Below are 14,817 nucleotides of genomic sequence, written 5' to 3'. Positions count from 1 at the left end.
AAGATTTCCTCTTCCTGTTTTTAACAGGTATCCACTCCTCTGCCTGCTTGATTACCTCCTCCTCCTCCATTTCTTCCATCTGCCCGGCTAGAGCTAGGATCAGCTGCTGTGTCTCTCCGCTGGCTGCCACCTCCTCCACTCCAGCCTGTTCTTCTTTCTGGGTGCCACCAGACTCCGTTTCCCTGCTGTCCGAGTGGACCTTACTGGTCTTTGGGGGTCCACGGCTCACATTGCCACCTCCAGCCATCTGTGCGTAAGTGGGGCCCCCCCGTCTTGGGCAGGTCTTATACATATGGCCCGCCTCTCCGCACAGGTTGCAGCTCTTTTCTTCCTGACAGTCCTTAGTCAAGTGACCCTCCTGTTTGCAGTTCCTGCAGATGGTCACTTTGCAATCCGCCGCCACATGTCCCGACTTCCCGCAGGTTCGGCACACTTTCGGCTGCCCTGCATATGTCGGCAGCCTCTGCTCCCTCCAATTGCGAAGCTCGAGGGTGGGAGGAGGATGTTCCCACTGTCATCGGCCCTCAGAGTTACCCTGACCTGCCGCTTACTGGTCCAGATCCCAAAGGGGTCGATCACATCAGTGGCTTCTCCCTCAACTTGGACGTACCTTCCAGGAAGGTCAGGACATCAGCCGCTGGAACGTAAGGGTTGTACATATGGATTGTAACAACCCGATTCCTCTGTGCAGGAAGCACACACAATGGGGTCGCTGACAAGATGGAAAATAGCGGCTCCCCTTCCTTCTCCTTGAAGACCTTCAGGAGCTGTTCGCACTGCTTCACGCTTCTGAAGGTCATATCAAAGTAGCCTGCCCCAGGGAAATCCTGCAGGCAGTACACGTCCGCAGCAGCAAACCCACAGCATCCCAACAGTACCTTCTTAAAAACAGGGTGCGGTCGAGTGGTGTATGATCCTCAATCTTCTTCACAGTCACCCTGACTGTGTTTCGAACCCCCTAGCCAGGGCTGCGGGCAGCTGTCGAGGCCATAGCTCAGAGGCAAGTTTACATTTTACTGGCAAACATGAATCACAATAATGCCAAATGTAAATGTAGAATTGTAACTGCCAAAGCCATTTTTATCACTACTCATTTGGGTTTGAGCACAAGTTCCAATACGGAGCTTTCAGGTAAGTCATAGAGTCACAGAGATGTAACAGACCCTTCGGTCCAACTCGCCCATGCCGACCAGATATCTCACCTAATCTAGTCCTATTTGTCAGCACATGGCCCATATCTCTCTAAACCCTTCCTATTCACATTTCCAATCAGATGCCTTTTAAATGTTGTAATTGTACCAGCCTGCACCACTTCCTCTGGCAACTCATTCCGTACCCGCACCACCCTTTGTGTGAAAAAGTTGTCTTTTAGGTTTCTTTTTAATTTTTCCCCTCTCACCTTAAACCTATGTCCTCTAGTTCTGGAGTCCCCCACCCCAGAGAAGAGACTTTCTCTATTTACCCTATCTTTGCCCCTCATGATTTTATCAATCTTCGACCTCCAGAGAAAACAGCCCCAGTCTATTCAGCCACTCCTTCAACCCTGGCAACACCCTTGTAAATTCTTTCTGACCCCTTTCAAGTTTTGCAACATCCTTCCAATAGGAGGGAGACCAGAATTGCTCACAATATTCCAAAAGTGGCCTAACCAATGTCCTGTACCACTACAACATGACGTCCCAACTCTTACATTCAATGCACTGACCAAGAAAGGAAGGCATACCTTTTTCACTAACCTGCCTACCTGCGACTCCACATTCAAGGAACTATGAACCTGCACTCCAAGGTCTCTTTGTTCAGTAACACTCCCCAGGACCTTACCATTAAGTAGAGGTCCCGCCCTGATTTGCTCAACCAAAATGCAGCACCTCACATTTGTCTAAATTAAACTCCATTTACCCATCTGATCAAGGTCCCATTGTACTCTGAGATAACCTTCTTCACTGTTCACTACACTTCCCATTTTGGTGTCATATGCAAAATTACTAACCATACCTCCAAATCATTTATATAAATGACAAAAAGCAGTGGACCCAGCACTCACCCCTGTAGCACACTGCTGGTCACAGGCCTCCAGTCTGAAGAGCAACTGTCCATCACCATCCTCTGAGTTCTAAATTCCAGTCAGTTCTGTATCTAAATAGCTCTCTAAAGAAGTTCTTCATGATTCCATATAATCTAACCTTGCCAACCAGTCTACCATGAAGAACGTTGTTGAATGCGTTACTGAAATTCCAATTGGTCACTCTGCCTCATCAATCCTCTTTGTTATTTCTTTTAAAAAATCAAGGAGATCTCTCCATTCCTTTTTTTTTCATTCTTTCCAATCAATGTGCAGCCTGAACCCTGCCAGGGTCCCTTTAACTAAAAATCATAACGTGGACAGTTTCTGAATATAAGCCATCGCACCTTTTCTGATTGGTTGACAAATGTAGAAGCAGGATGTCATTACCCTGGCTGAATTAAAAAGCTCATTGACAGAACATAATGGGTTTATAATCCCCTTCGTCATCTCCCCTCTACTTGGGTCTATTTGGTTCATTTCACCTGGTAGTAAGAAAACATGGGAGTGAATGACAATTATTCCCCCCCTCTCATCTGCTACGCGCTTACAAAAGTTGGTGCTGTCTGCTTAAGTGGTTTCATTCACCAGCCTCAATCATGCAAGATTTGCCTGTTGTGTTTGGGGTTTTGCTGTATGTGATATTTAGAAACAGTGCCCATTTGAAGAAGTAACAAGTGCCTGGCAATAGCAGTTCAATCTTCATCTGTGCCTGAGTGGATCTCCTGTCTTCCAACCAATTGTAATGCTTTACTTCCTAAATTAATGACATTTTGTTAATGAATCATAAATAATAATATAAGTTAGCTATTATCAAAATGTATTGGCTACAATATGCCTTTACAATCAAGTCCAATTGATCCACTAATGGGAGTTGACATGAAGACTATATTTCTTCCATTGACATTGCCTTGAAAGATTAGATATTATCTGTAATGAGATACTGAAATCATTTTAAAATCAGAACTACTTTTTTCTAGACATCATTAGCAAAATGATGTTGACCCCACAAACTGTGGCAATATAAGAAAGAAGGAAATGAAGAAAAAGAAATTACATGTTTAGAACCCCTTTCACAATCTAAGGATATGCCGAAGGACTTTTTGGCTCAATGCATTGCGGAGCAAAGAGTGACTGTGAAATGAAGGGTATGTTAACCAAATGCTAAAATTGGGAATTTAGTGCAAATGTCAATTGGGTGCTGAAGGAGAAAGGGGAATGCTGCTGTATATCCTAGTCAATTTACTGCCAGGAATGTTTTCATCTTCTTCTTCTGACTCCAAACTAGGGGATTATAACTTGCTATTACTTATCTTCATCAAAATAATTAGTTCTTTAATATTGCTGTGGGGAAAATCTCCAGTCTCAGAGTCAGAATCGGGATTCAGCGACAGAGTTTATTGTACAAAGAAACCGGAGCTCCAGGGAGAGAGAAACGTCCAGCAACACGGCTGTCAGCTGCGAGCCTTCTCTCCCCCTCAGATACATGTCACGATATTTTATACATTGCATGGTATAATGGTACAGATATCGAGTCTTTTTTTTGTGCAGCACGGTTTGTTTACAGAAAACTTCACAGAGTCATTGTCAGTTTCAAAGAAACGTTATAGAGTCATTATCAGTTTCAGCAGCTATGCAAAAGTCCACTGGTGCAGTACTTGGTCGTGATCACCTGCCTTAAACTGGACAGTTTCTGAATTTCAGCCATCGTACCTTCTCTGATTGGTTGACAAATGTAGAAGCAGGATGTCATTACTCTGGCTGAATTAAAAAGCTCATTGACAGAACATAATGGGTTGACAATCCCCTTCGTCATCTCCCCTCTACTTGGGTCTATTTGGTTAGTTTCACCTGGTAGTAAGAAAACATGTTCTGTATCTATTGTGCTGGTTTCCTGTTGGCCTCATGCAGTATCTGTGAATGCTTCGCTATACTTTTCTATGTAATGGCTCAGCGACCATTTTGTGTGCTAAGTGACCAACATATGCCTCAGTGGCTGTCTTGTGTCTGTGTGCCCCATGTCAGCATGCCCCGTGTCAACCCCCACTTCAATATAATACCATTGTATTAAATAACAAACTCAGTTTGTCTGCCTTTTCCTGCCCCACAGAACTTATTTCTCTCTACCTCTACTCTTTTTTTTAATCAGTAGCTGCCTCCTCTTCACATGGATTACATATCCATTCCTCATCACAATGGTGTAACTCAACCCCCAACCCAGACAGACACACAGGCAGACAAAGACCCACATGCACACATATATTTTGTGGGGTGAATTTGTACTTGCAGGGTTAAATTGTACTTTGCTCAAAAACTGCATGCATTCATGTAGAACTCTGAGCTCAAAAACTGCGTGAATTCATGTAAAACTTTGTTATCTCACTTTTTAGATTAGAATCAATCTAAACATCATGGCATAAACAGAGAACACAGGGGGCTAACACCTTCAACATATTGTCTAGCTATCACCATTGTTAACAGCTAACCTGAGAATGCAACTTTTTAAAAAAAGGTTTTGTGATTTACACATGAAAGAAATGAAACTATCACGGTATTCTAACAGATGAAAAGCTTAACAGACAATCAATTTTTCAATGTATAATTTCAGTTACATCACACTGTAAAGTTTTGCTATAAATTCTGTGTGTTAGGATTGAGCCCTCCACTACCACCTGATGAAGGAGCGATACTCCGAAAGCTAGTATGCTTCCAATTAAACCTGTTGGACTATAACCTGGTGTTGTGTGATTTTTAACTTTGTACACCCCAGTCCAACACTGGCATCTCCAAATCTTTCAGGTAAGTAAGTCTGAACCAGTCCTATCCTCCACCACTATTCTCCATCTGTCCAAGCTTCACCTCATTTTGAACAACTTCTCCAATAACCCCTCTCACTTTCTTCAGGTCAAAGGTGTGGCTATGGGTATCCACATGGCCCCCAGTTTTGTTTTATGTCTCTTTGTGGGGTACTTTGAACATTCCTATTCCAGTCCTTCTCTGATCCCCACCCACAACTCTTTCTCCAGTAGAGCAATGGCATCATTGCTGCTTCTTCTTTCTCTTATCCCGAACAGGAAACATTTATGAATTTCCTTTGCAAATTCCACCCTGCCCTCACCTTCACCAGGTCTAATTCTGACTCCTCCCTTCCCTTCCTTGAGATCTCTGTTTCCATTTCTGGATAGGCTAGCCACCAATATCCCTTACAAACCCACTAATTCCCATAGTTACCTTGATTGTACATTCCCACACCCTATTTCCTGTTAGGACTCCTTCCCATTCTCCCAGTTTCTTCATCTCTGTTGCATCTGTTCTGATGATGCTACCTTTCATAGGGGAGCCTCAGAAATATCCACCATTTTCCATAGTTAAGGATTCCCTACCACCATGGTCAACAGAGCCCTTAACCATCTGTCTCATTTCCTGCACTTCTGTCATCATTCCTTCCCTTCCCTCCCACAAGATCAAGAGGGTCCCCTCTTCCTCACTTACCACACCACCTGCATCTCCATCCAAAGGATGCCTCTGCCAGACACATATTCCCTTCCCTTCCCTTGTCAGTATTCCACATGGACAATTCCCTCTGATACACCTTGGTCAACTGCTCCATTCCCCACACTTCCACACCACCTTCCCATAAGGTGGAATGTCAGAAAGTGCAACACTTGCCTGTTTGTTTCTTTCTTCCTCACTATCCAAGGAAAAATTGAGGACTGCAGATGCTGGAGACCAGAGTTGAAAAATGTGGTGCTCGAAAAACACAGCAGGCCAGGCAGCATCCGAGGAGTAGGAGAATCGACGTTTCAGGCCTAAGCCCTTCTTCTGAAGAAGGGCTTAGGCCCAAAACATCGATTTTCCTGCTCCTCTGATGCTGCCTGGTCTGCTGTGTTTTTCCAGTCTCACTATCCAAGGATCCAAACACACTTTCCAGGTGAAGCAGTTCACTCCATTGAGTCGACTATTCACTGCTCACAACGTGGTTTGCTCTACATTGGGAAACAAAGTGCAGACTGGGTGACTGCTTCACAGAATGCTTATGTTCTGTCTGCAAAAAAGACCCTCAGCTTCTAGTTGCCAGCTGGCATTGCTGTCTCAGGCTTGCTACAGTGCTCCAGTGAAGCTCAGCGCAAACTGGAACAGCATTTTCCACTTGGGGACCCGGCAGCATTCTGGACTCAATATCAGGTTCAATTATTTTAGAATCTGAACACCTTTTTCCATGTCCTTTACTTACATCATAGGCTCTGTCACAACATGGGCTGCTTTCAGCATAGCCAACCCATTTTCACCCACTCAGGGTTCCCATTATCAGCTTTTCTCTTTCCCTGCTTTACTAATAACCATCCTTTATCTGCTTAAATTTCTTTCTTTCACTCTCTCTGCTCTGTCTCCACCTGTCTGCTCACTCCTTTACCTCTCTCTCCCTGTCATTTCCTAGTAACTATTCAGTACCAAAGAAATGTCACTGGATTCAAAAAGTCCCCTTTGCTTTCTCTCCACAAATATTGCCAGACACTTGAATCAATTTCTATTTATGTTTCAGGTCATCACATGCGCAGTCCTTTGTTTTATTCTGATCTGCTCTTGTTGGTCCCGTTCAGTTTCTGGTCAGCTGTAAGCCCCAGATGTTGACAGTGGGGTATTAAGCTATGGTAACTTCTCATATTTCTTCATGGGTTGAGGGCACAAGTAATCATGAGAGAGGTCGAGCAGTTACAGTTACATTAAAAGCCAGAACCTCAGAAATAATACTCTGAGGATTATTAACTTAACCATGTTGGCATAGGGTGAACCAGATTAGAGAATTAAATAACAAACAAATAGAGGATACTGGAAAAACTCAGCAGGTCTGTTAGCTCTGCTTAGTCCTGCTGACTTTCTCCACCATTCTCTGTGTTTGTTTCAGACCTTCAGCATCCCCACCGATTTGCTTTTATTGGAAATTTTTTTTCATGGGGGTGTGGGGTGGCTGGCACTGGTATCAGTGACAGGGAAATCTGTTCCACTCATTCGGGCTTCTCTTATATTGGGGTGTGATCAATGCCCTAGCATTTCATATAACTAGGGCAATGAATTGGGCCTTCCGCTAAAAGGGGAACGTGGAGTCAGCTGGAGAGATATTTGGTAATCTAAAGAAAACAATCAACAGAAGTGGATATAAAGGGCTTAAATTAGTCTTTTGATGATGAGATGGAGAATTTCCCCCTTAATGGTCAATATGTATCCTTCAACTACCAAATTTTCTGGCCATTGTTGGTTGTGGGAATTACTGTGTGCAATTTGGCTGATGTTTCCCACATTACAACAGTTGAAAGAACTTGATTATCTGTAAAGTGTTTTAGGACATTCTGAGGTTATTACAGGTACTATATAAATGCAAGTGTTCCTTTTTCTCTTTTTGTCAAAGAATGGTCAGCTCCCATACAAGGGAGATCTCACCACAACCTGCCAACTTTAGGAGAGTTGGATCGGAAGAGGAAAAAGTGTAATAGCTTTCAAGTTCCGCAAACAAATTTCCTCAAAGCAATTACAGAATTCAACATAAACAATTTTTTTTGCCTTGAGGCGGTGCGAAAAATGAGGTGGAGGAGGGAAAGCACTCTTGGAAAGGGAGTAGCTGAGTGTTATCAAAAGAGGAGATTTGATTTTGGATGGTGAGAGATATGAGTCAGTTTGGGTGGAAAAATGTGACGCAAAAGGAAATTAATAATTGGGATTGTTGCAGTCCATCTGGGCAAGTGGAGGAAACTGATGTGAAATTATTTGAACAAATATGAAATGAATTGGGTAAAGGGCGGAAGATTATTATGAGGAATTTTAATTATACTGATTTAAAATAGAATGGAGGAAGGGTAGGATTATCAGAAAGGTCATTTCATATAGCAATGAATAACTGCACTGAACATGATACAGAGAGTTTCCACATTCCCAGTGGAAAACTATACTAGTGTGGAGTGCAGGATGGAGTCAGAGCTAATTGTGGTCTAAAAGTTCTGCCATATATATTCACTTTTAGCATACATTCCCATTCATACTTCCAGAAGAATTATCAAAAAGGCATCACCTTCATTAAGAAAGAAGAGAATGAAACAGCTACTTTGACCATCCATAGATACAACCCATTTCAAACAATAACAATAAATCACATTTATCTAGTATGCTTCATGGTACTCATAGAATGTCACAAGGTACTTGCCAAAAATTGATTCCAATTTAAAGAAGGAGCCATTATTGTGGGGAACCAAAAGCATGGTCCAACAGCTAAGCTGTAACACATGTCTTAAATGAAGAGGGAGGTAGACAATTTAGGGAGGGACTTTCGGTCTAGATGGCAACCAATGGTGAAGCAAAGAAAATCAAAGGTGTTCAGGAGGCCAGAATTATAGGAGTACAGAGACCCTGGAGGAAAGATTACAGAGGGTCAGCAACATGAAGGGATTTGAACATGACAATGAGAATCTGGAACTCAAGACTTTGACAAACTAGGAACTGAGGTAAGTCCGCAAGTAGAGGGTGATGAATGAATGGGAGTTGGCGTAAATGAAGAATACAGTCATCAGATGCTTCAATTTCTATTCTTATCTACATTTGATGATGCATAACAATGTCTTTAAATACAATATGTTTTGCTCCAAAATGTCGGCAATAGATTGCTACTAGCCAGCGGAAAACTGCAGCCCAAATTTTTTATGACGTAATTTGTAATAAATAATAGTTGTGTCAAGATTTTAAATAAATCAGTTATACCTCAAAACATTGCTTCTCCATATTTTAAGCTTTGGTAAAATCAAATCTAAGACTGCTCTGTCTGCATTTGGAATAAGTAAAACCACCTTTCTTAAATATTCAAATGAATTGCATTTCCCCAAAAAGGATATTTACAGTGAGGTTTTAGCTTACTTACTGGTGTTATTGTTGTATCACAGGAATTATAGAAGGCAAGCAGGTAGACCTTGGTCTTCTATGATCTAACAAGATTGGAAGAAAACTACATAAACTGATGTGACAAAAAATGGAGTCAAAAGATGAAGTAAGGTATTTAAATGAAGGATAACTGCTTTCTTCGGAAGTCAAGATGTTTATGAAAATTGGAAAAGTATTGGAAATTCAGGTTCGAAAATGAAAGAGCTGTTTGTCTAACAAAGTCGCAAACTGGTTCAATTCTGAAAGATCCAGCTCAATTTTGATGTTATTCCAATAATTGACAGATTTGAGTTACTGCACTGTCTTCAGGTCCTAAAACAACAAATAAGAGAAGAAAATTTCAGTTTCCAGAGAGAAACAGATTTCGGTTTCCAGCCTCTCAGTAAAATCACTATTTGACTCTGCAGTGAATGATATTTGGGTAATGTTGAATAAGCCATCAGTTGATGCATTGAAAAACTAATCCTTTGAAATTGCATAAATAAGATAGTGGAATTATCATATTGGCACATATTTAATAGTGAACACTTCACAAAGCTTGTGTTTTAGAAACAGGAGGTGGTCATTCAGCCCCTCAAGCCTCTTGTGTCATTCATGATAATGGTCCTGGTTTTAAAAGTGATATTTTTCAAGAATGCAGCTAGTTGCTTGAATTATTCAGCTATATTAATATATTCATATGAATATATCTGAATAATTCAAGCAACCATCTGCATTCTTGAAAAATACCATATGAATATGTATCAGATGTCATGCCTGGATAAACATGTTTTAAAATATATGTTTTAAAATAAGCTCGAATAATCTTGTGTTCATGTGGTTAGTGACGGCACACAGACTCCATGCTTCCTGCTCATGACCACCATTTTCATAGCCAGAGTTCCCAATGTTCTTTCTGGGCTACAAATTGGGTTGAGCGGAATATTACTTATAGCTTGTAATTACTGAGATCTATGCTACATTAATAGAAGGACATGTATTGAAAGAACATTGACCTGGCAAAGAGTGAAAAATGACTGACCATGGGAGATAGTAGGCATCAAGAATTTCATACATAGGGGATACCTTTTGTACAGACACAGTGGTTTGCTTGTGGAAGGAACTTCCAGAGGGCAAAGTGAACATGTACGTGTAGAATCACAAGAGATGGGTGAGTTCCTCAATGAATATTTCTCATCTGTGTTTACCATAATGAAAGATATGAAGACTTGGAAACTTGGGGAAGTTAATGGTCATATCTTGGGGACAATCCATATCACAATAGAGGAGGTGTTGGATGTATTAGAATATATGAAAGTGGATAAATCTCCTGGTCCTGACCAGATACATCCAAGAACACTGCAAGAGACTAGAGAAGAAATTGTGGGGCCCTGGCTGATATTTTTGCATCATTGTTAGCTATGGGTGAGGCCCCAGAAGGCTGAGGGTAGCGAGTGTTGTGCCCTTATTAAACAAAAACCTGGGAACTATAGACCAGTAAGCCTAACATCTATGATAGGTTTGTTACTTGAGAAGATTCTGAGAGATAAGATATACATGTATTTGGAAAGAAAGGATTTGAATAATCAGCATAGCTTTATGCGTGGGAGATCATGCCTCACAAATTTGTTAGAGTCCTTTGATGAAGTGAACAGGAAGGTTGATGAGGGCAAGGTAGTAGATGTAGCTGAAAATGTGTTGCTGGAAAAGTGCAGCAGGTCAGGCAGCATCCAAGGAGCAGGAGAATCGACGTTTCGGTCATGAGCCCTTCTTCAGGGTAGTAGATGTAGTCCACATGGATTTCAGTGAGGCCTTTGACCAGGTTCTACGTGGTAGGCTGTTCTGGGCGGTTAGATCATATGGAATCCAAGGGGAGCTGGCAAATTGGATGCATAACTGGCTTGATGGTAGGAAGCAGAGGGTAATAGTGAAAAAATGCAAATTGGGTTGGAGGCCTGTGACTAGCAGAGTGCCTCAGGGGTCAGTGCTGGGCCCATTGCTATTTGCTATCTATATCAATCATTTGGATGAGAATGTAATTGGCATGATTAGTAAGTTTGCAGATGACATTAAAATAGGAGATATCATAAAAAGTGAGGAAGGTTATCAGGAATTATAGAGTCACAGAGTCATAAAGATGTACAGCAAGGAAACAGACTCTTCGGTCCAACCCATCCATGCCGACCAGAAATCCCAACCCAATCTAGTCCGACCTGACAGCACCCGGTCCATATCCCTCTAAACTCTTCCTATTCATGTACCCATCCAAATACCTCTTAAATGTTGTAATTGTACCAGCCTCCACCACTTCCTCTGGCAGCTCATTCCATACACTTACCACCCTCTGCATGAAGAAATTGTCCCTTAGGTCTCTTTTATATCTTTCCCCTCTCAACCTAAACTTCTGCCGTCTAGTTCTGGACTCCCCACCCCAGGAAAAAGACTTTGTCTGTTTATCCTATCGAATCCCCTCATGATTTTGTAAATCTCTATAAGGTCACCCCACAGCCTCCGACGCTCCAGGGAAAACAGCCCCAGCCTATTCAACCTCTCCCTTTAGCTCATATCCTCCAACCCTGGCAACATCCTTGTAAATCTTTTCTGAACCCTTTCAAGTTTCACAACATCCTTCCAATAGGAAGGAGACCAGATTGCATGCAATATTCCAACTGTAGCCTAACCAATGTCCTGTACAGCTGCAACATGACCTCCCAACTCCTGTATTCAATACTCTGACTGCTAAAGGAAAGCATACCAAACACCTTCTACGCTATCTTACCTACCTGCAACTCCATTTTCAAGAAGCTATGAAACTGCACTGCAAGGTCTCATTGTTCAGCAACACTCCCTAGGATCTTATCATTAAGTGTATAAGTCCTGCTAAGATTTGCTTTCCCAAAATGCAGTACCTCACATTTATATGAATTAAACCCCACCTGCCACTTCTCAGCCCATTGGCCCATCTGATCAAGATCCTGTTGTATTCTGAGGTAACCTTCTTCACTGTCATCTGCAAACTTACTAACTATACCTCTTAGGCTCCCATCCAAATCATTTATATAAATGATGATAAGTAGAGGACCCAGCACCGATCCTTGTGGCACTCCACTGGTCACAGGCCTCCAGTCTGAAAAACAACCCTCCACCACCACCCTCTGTCTTCTACTTTGAGCGAGTTCTGTATTCATATGGCTAGTTCTCCCTGTATTCCGTGAGATCTAACCTTGCTAACCAGTCTCCCATGGGGAACCTTGTCAAACACCTTACTGAAGTCCATATCGATCACATCTACCGCTCTGCCTTCATCTATTCTCTTTGTTACTTCTTGAAAAAATTCAATCAAGTTTGTGAGACATGATTTCCCACACACAAAGCCATGTTGACTATCCCTAATCAGTCCTTGCCTTTCCAAATATATGTACATCCTGTCCCTCAGGATTCTCTCCAACAACTTGGCCACCACCGACGTCAAGCTAACTGGTCTATAGTTCCCTGGCTTGTCCTTACCACCCTTCTTAAATGGTGGCACCGCGTTAGCCAACCTCCAATCTTCCAGTACCTCACCTGTGACTATCGATGATACAAATATCTCAGCAAGAGGCCCAGCAATCACTTCCCTAGCTTCCCACAGAGTTCTAGGGTACACCTGATCAGGTCCTGGGGATTTATCCACCTTTATGTGTTTCAAGACATCCAGCACTTCCTCCTCTATAATACGGACATTTTTCAAGATGTCACCATCTATTTCCCTACATTTTATATCTTCCATGTCTTTTTCCACAGTAAATACTGATGCAAAATACTCATTTAGTATCTCCCCCATTTTCTGTGGCTCCACACAAGGGCCGCCTTGCTGATCTTTGAGGGGCTCAGTTCTCTCCCTAGTTACCATTTTGTCCTTAATGTATTTGTAAAAACCCTTTGGATTCTCCTTAATTCTATTTGCCAAAGCTATCTCATGTCCCCTTTTTTCCCTCCTGATTTCCCTCTTAAGTATACTCCTACTGCCTTTATACTCTTCTGAGGATTCACTCGATCTATCATATGTGACATATGATTCCTTCTTTTTCTTAATCAAACCCTCAATTTCTTTAGTCATCCAGCATTCCCTATACCGACCAGCCTTTCCTTGCAGCAGTACCTTAATCAGCTGGGGAAGACGGGCTGAGAAATGGCAAATGGGGTTTAATATAGATAAGTCTTGCATTTTGAAAAGTCAAATCAAGGCAGGAGTTTCATGCTGAATAGTAGAGCCTTAAGAAGTGTATTAGAACAGAGGGACTTTGGAGTTCAGGTGCGCTGTTCTTGAAAAGTGGAGTCACAGGTACACAAAGCAGCGAAAAAGGCTTTTGGCACACTGGCCTTCATCAGTCAAGGCATTGAATATAGAAGTTGGGAAGTTATGATGCAGTTGTATAGGACTTTGGTGAGGCCGCACTTGGAGTATTGTGCTCAGTTTTGGCCACCTTGCTATAGGAAGAATGTTATTAAACTGGAAAGAGTGCAGAAGAAATTTACAAAGATGTTGCCAGGACTCAAGGGTCTGACTTATAGGGAGAGATTGGAGAAGCTAGGACTTTTTCATTAGAGCGTAGGAGACTGAGGGGCGATCTTATAGAAGTGTATAAGATCATGTGAGGCATGGATAGGTGAATGCACTCAGTCTTTTTCCCAGGGTTAGGGAATGAAGGACTAGAGGACATCAGTTTATGGTTAGAGTGGAAAGATTAAAGGAGAACCTGAGGGGCAGCTTTTTTTACTTAGAGGCTGGTGAACAAATGGAATGAGCTGCCCATGGAAATGGTTTCGGCAGGTATTTTAACAACACTTAAAAGGCATTTGGATAAATACATGGATAGGAAAGGATTAGAAGGATATGGGCCAAGTGCAGGGAAATGTGGTTAGCATTGATGGACATTTTGGTCGGCATGGATCAATTTGGGCCAAAGGGCCCGTCTATGTACTGTAGGAAGTGGTGGATGTCAACACAGTTAAAACAGTGAGGTCCGAGAAAGGATTGCTCCTGGACAGTCATGCAGTGAGTGCCCACTTGGTCAGGAACCACAGGGGACACTGCTTGAAGACATTTAGATAACTCCATAAATGGGAAAGGTTTGGAAGGATATGGGCCAGGACAGACAGGTGGGACTGGTTTAAGTTGGGATTATGTTTAGCATGGACTAGTTGAACCAAAGAGTCTGTAAACATACTGTATGACTCTATGACTTAATGGTTTTGAGAAAATACACCAGGAACAAAAGAGAGGGCAAATTCAAGATTGGGAAAGGTAAAATCAGGATTAAGTCATCATACAGAGGATGATTCACAGCTGGAATAAGTTCCCAGCAATAATAATTGAACAGGATGCTGAAGTCATTTACAAACTAACTGTATACTATAACAGGCAGTCATGATGGTTTGTATCCTGGAAGGATAAGACCAATAGGGACAATCCTTATATGTGGAGAAAGTGAGGAATGCAGATGCTGGAGATCAGAGTCAAGAAAGTTGTGCTGGAAAACCACAGCAGGTCAGCCAGCATCCGAGAAGCAGGCGAATCGACGTTTCGGACATAAGCCTGATTCCTGATGAAGAGCTAATGCCCGAAACATCGATTCTCCTGCTCCTCGGATACTGCCTGACCTGCTATGCTTTTCCAGCACCACACAGTCCTTATATGTGTATTCCCACAGTATTGGAGCCATATTTTCCAGTACTACTTGGTGGTACTGTTCCTCCTGATGATTCCTTGATTCGTTTTGTTCTAACCCTATCTGTTCTATCTAACTTTTCCTTCTATAATTAACTTGTAACATTCATGCTTTAGAAATTTTTTTTGTCAGAAAAGACTG

Source organism: Chiloscyllium punctatum, chromosome 42 (genome assembly GCF_047496795.1).
Source record: "Chiloscyllium punctatum isolate Juve2018m chromosome 42, sChiPun1.3, whole genome shotgun sequence".
NCBI lineage: Eukaryota > Metazoa > Chordata > Chondrichthyes > Orectolobiformes > Hemiscylliidae > Chiloscyllium > Chiloscyllium punctatum.
This window is presented reverse-complemented; position numbering follows the sequence as displayed.